Below are 4,967 nucleotides of genomic sequence, written 5' to 3' on the forward strand. Positions count from 1 at the left end.
TAGGCTCTCATTCCTGACCAAAACATTATATGCTATGTCACACGACTTCTGTGATCAAGCTTAATCAGATAATTTCCTGGATGTGAATTCACTTAAGCTATGGTTTATTTAGGTAATTCAATTCCTCAAATCATTATATTTCATAGACTCTTCTGATAAATAGACTTTAGTGACCATCTAATCCGACTCATTTATTTTATAGAAAACTAAACAGAGATCCATAAAGGAAAACTCCTTTGATTCTCTCTTATTCATCTTCTATTGATTGCCTACACTTACTACAATTCTCTACAATAATTCTATACTTTCCTTATTTCCTAAAATCCCCAACTCTCTCATCCTTTCCCATCACCTTTTACTTTACTGAGAAGATTGAGGTCATTCAAGATGGAATTTTTCAATTCCATTCCTTTATACTGATCTATTTTCCCCTCGTAATAGTGAAATTAGAAAGAGAAGCATAAGATGAACAGTTGGCACATGCCAAAGAATTTTGGAGAAAGGTTTCTAGAAGCCAGGAGAGAGAGAGAAGGCTTAACGGATAGACAACTGACACTTGATCGTTGGTTTTGGACTGATTTTTTGGATCATGGTCCTACCCCAGCAGAGGGAGGAAGAGCTACTTCTAGGAGCTTTTCCTATCTCAGGTCTTTGGTGAACAAAAGACAATCCTTCAATCCTTCCCTGTGATTCCTGACCAGCTGAAGAGCAGTTTGGAGCAGATCTGATTATCCCTGCTGTCTGTGAGTGTGCCAACTTGCCTGGGCTTTAAGTAAAGTTGGGCTTTGCGACCAACCCAGGGTCAAACCCTGCAGAGTAAGCTCTGTCATTCTGAACCTCTGTTAACAAATCCTTGAAACAACTTTTGGAAGTAAAAGGAGGATTTTTAGCTAGGCAGATCGTAGACATGGTTTGGGGGTGATTTAACTACATCAGAGAGGGTGTTAGCTAGCTTTAAGAAATAGAAGGGTTTTGCCTTATGACAAAACATAGCCAAGGTGGGAGGAGCAAAAAATTTAGAAGTAGGGACCCCTTTTTTCTAACCTTTACCTCCTAATTTAATTTTTAATTAAAGAACTATTTTTTATTTTTAAAAAATCAATCTAAGACTAAGACCAGGATCAAGGATCAAGTGTCAGTTGTCTATCCGTTAACCCTTCTCTCTCTCCCCCTGGCTTCTGGAATTTTTTCTCCAAAATTCTTTGGCATGTGCCAACTGTCCATCTCATGCTTCTTTCTCTAATTTCCTATTTACACCCTCTTACCTGAACAAAAAAGACTAACCCCTCAATTTGGACCAGACTTTCTCCTCCTTTTATAATTTTATAATTATTCATTTCTATTAAATTTTAAATGTATCTCTTTTTTCCCCCACCCTTTTCCTTTGGCTGACAAGAAGGCTTAGGCCTTGATTATCCTTAAAAATTCCCTTACCTCTTTTATTCTCTCAATTTATCACCTTATCTCCCTTGCTAAAGTAGTTTTCCCACAATCACAAAGTATGTAAGTGAGAAGAATGCTGGTGTTCTGACTTCTTGTAACCTTGTGTTCTTTTTACCATACCATGTGATTAGATTTGCATCTTAACATTAATCAAATTAGTATTACATATACAAGCAAAGTCATTTAGGTCAAATATACATGTATGTATATATACACATATATTTATTAATATATTACTGATACTGGAGTAGTTTTAAATTGTTATCCACATTAATAAAATGAGATAACATATGTCAATGCTTTGCCAACTTTAAAGCATATTTAAATGTTTTCTGTCTATGAATAATAATAATAAATATAATAAGGAAAATAAAGAATTTCATACTCAGATATTGTTAATAACCTGGGTGCTACACTATTTATACTCAATCTTTGGTACTCTTTGAACTTCAGGGCAATTTATATAGAACTAAAAAAATGCTGTAATGGGCATATTCATAAAAAATAAAGATCTTAAGCATCTTTATATCTGATAGGAATAAAAGGCTTGCTAACATTAATGTAAAAAGCATTCCAAATCATGTAATTTTTTTTGGTTAAATTTGGATGCATATGCATTATAGTAGAATTGGAATAGGTAAAACATCAAGTTTTTCTGATCCAAGAATCTGTAATCAATAGAATTCAAAAATGTTATTAAATATATTTTCAACTCCTTATTTTCTATCTTTATCATTTAAAGAAATATATCATATATTACTTGGATCCTTCTCAATTACAGGAGAAAAAGCAAGCAGATGAAGAATGCATATTTTCTAGATTAGGACATGCAGCCGAATGGCCTATTGGGATAAATATCTTGTATAATCACCACAATAAAAAAATTGAATTGGGCCAAGAGCTGAATAGGAGAAAGAAACCAAATCTAGATTGCATTTGGTAAATTTTTAGTACCTATAATGGTCCCACGATGCTCAGAGTCAAAGCCCCAACTTTTCCTTACCTGTGTTGGTATTTCTGTGGTGATACAAATAGCTACAAGTAATGAAACACTGTTATTTTCATAGGATAAAAGTTCTGGGTGATCCTTGAGCAATATATATATATATATATATATATATATATATATATATATGATGGATATAGAAAAGATGTAATTAAAAATAAAATTTTAAAATATATTTTGTTTTTATATTATCTATGATTCTCAATATATCTCTCTTTCCTTTTCCTCCCAGGGATCCAATCATTATGACAAAGAATAAAAAAGGAGAAGGCAAAACAGTTCAAGAAAACTGGAAAACATATTTTTTAAAATCTGATATATGAAATTTTCCAAAATCATAGTCACTTCACCTCAACAAGGAAGCAAGGGGATGCATCTTTTCTTATCTTTTGGGGCCTTGGTTAGTTATAATGATTTTGTAGCATTTACTTTTGTTTTTTTGTTCTGTTTACTTGTATTCTATTGTGTTTGTCGTGCAACACAAATATTGTTAAGGTAACATTTTCTTGTTTCAACTTATTTCTTTTTGCCTCTGCATTTGCCATATTCATCATTTCTTAAAGTAGAGTAATATTCCATTACTTTTATGTCATAGTTTGGCTAGCCATGGCCCCAATTAATGAACATCTACTTTGTCTCCAATTCTTTGCTATAATACATGTTACCAATGATGATTTGTGTGTAAGAAATGATGCAGAAGATGTCAATAAACACATGAATGGCTAGCAAGGAAATATGATATGTCATTTTCAACTGTGAGGCAAGGAAAAAACACTGGCGAGGGAGAAAAGAGATATGTCATACTATTATTTGAGAAATACTAAAAGACCTAAAAGAAAGTCTTTAACCTGTGGAACATAAGAGATCTTATGAAAGGACATAGATAAGAATCACACAGGACAAAATGGTCTGAGATTTTGATTTCCCTAAATCAGAGTGATCACACATCCCACAGTGCATTAGAGTATTCCCCACAATGCTTAGCATAATGCCATGATCACAGCAAAAGTTTGATATTTATTTGTTGGATGAATGCACAGACGAATGAATGAATGATGTTTTGGGCAACTTTCCTGGTTTCTAAGGCAAAAAACAATTCTTTGTGGTTCTGACAACCAAAGATAAATAAATGTAGGTCATAGAATCATGGAATGTTAGAATTGAAGGAAAATTTAGACCTCATTTAGTATAACCTTTTTTCTTTCTTTAGATGATGAAACTGAAGTTCAGTGAGGTGAACTGATGGTCACCCAGTTACATCTGTGTAGACTGGGACTATGTATCAGCTGACCTTAAGTCAAGATCAAGAACATAAAGCCTATTCCTCTTCCATATAAAATTTTGCCCTACATAGTAGGCATTCAATAATGTGAGATCAATGGTTAGTTTTCACTCTATGCTTTTTCACAGGTGAAGGGGCTTTATGGAATAGTTGGCTGGCTTTGAAATCCAGGAGACCTGGATTCAAGTTCCTTCTCTAATATTTACTGTGCCTCTAAGCATGTTTCATATCTTCTCACTGCTCCAGACAATTCTCTAAGACTATATATAACAGAGATGTCAACTTGCCTCAGTAGAGGGACTTTCCTCATCTAGGAGTTCCCAATACTAAAGAAATCACAGGTCCAGTACTCACCTATTTTATTTTTTCATGGGAACATAAACCCATGAGGTACAGAATTAATCAGTCTAGACATTATTAAAATAGAACACTGACAGATATATCATCCTTCTTTTAGGCATAAGAAAAGTAAATAGCACTTGAGTATCTACCTGTTTCGTAGGTATATCCAATTTAAAAGCTACAAGTGATGCAAGAATAATGTGTGTGAATGTGAATGTTGTGTGTAAATGTGTATGTGGTTATCATAAAAACTACCAAAGTAATGTCTCATTTTATTTCATTGCCTTACATCATTCCTGCATCTAAAAGACTTTTCATGATGGGATTTTCTCTATTAAGTTCTGCTCTCCATATTTTTTATTTCTTTTTACTCTCCAGAAGAAACGTCCAATTCAAGGCAATATAGCTGATCCAGGAACATTTGTGCAGTTTCACATTGTATTTGGCACTGATATCCCCATTGTGTATCTGAAGTGATTGGGTGGGGGGGTTAAGAAAAGGGATGAGGAGAGAGACAGAGACAGAGACAGAGATAGACAGAGAAAGAGACACAGAGAGACAGACAGACAGACAGACAGTGAGAGACACAGAAAGAGAGGAAGGGAGATGAGGAAGGGAGACAGGGAAGGAAGGAAAGAAAGAAGAATAGAGAGATGGGAGGAAGAGGAAGAGAGAGAGGGAGGGAGAGAAGAGAAGGAGGGAGGAGGGAGGGAAGAAGATAGGGAGAGAGTAAGGGAGAGAGAGAGGGAGAGAGGGAGAGAGAGACAGAGAGGGAGGGGGGCAGAGGGATAAAGAAGGGGAGACAGAAAGAGAGGGAAAGATGGAAGGAGGGAGGGAAAGAAGAGAGGGGAGGGAGGGAGAGAAGAAGAGAGGGAGAGAGAGGAATGAAGGAAG

General features: G+C 35.1%; 1 long non-coding RNA gene across 1 annotated transcript; it reads left to right on the forward strand.

The window, feature by feature from the left end:
* The first annotated feature begins 283 nt into the window (after positions 1-283).
* LOC130456562 (uncharacterized) lies at positions 284-3,183 on the forward strand. The gene is made up of 2 exons (XR_008915616.1): positions 284-743; positions 2,682-3,183. It is a non-coding gene; the product is annotated as an uncharacterized LOC130456562 (long non-coding RNA).
* The last annotated feature ends 1,784 nt before the right edge of the window (positions 3,184-4,967 follow it).

This window comes from Monodelphis domestica, chromosome 1 (assembly GCF_027887165.1).
Source record: "Monodelphis domestica isolate mMonDom1 chromosome 1, mMonDom1.pri, whole genome shotgun sequence".
Taxonomy (NCBI): domain Eukaryota; kingdom Metazoa; phylum Chordata; class Mammalia; order Didelphimorphia; family Didelphidae; genus Monodelphis; species Monodelphis domestica.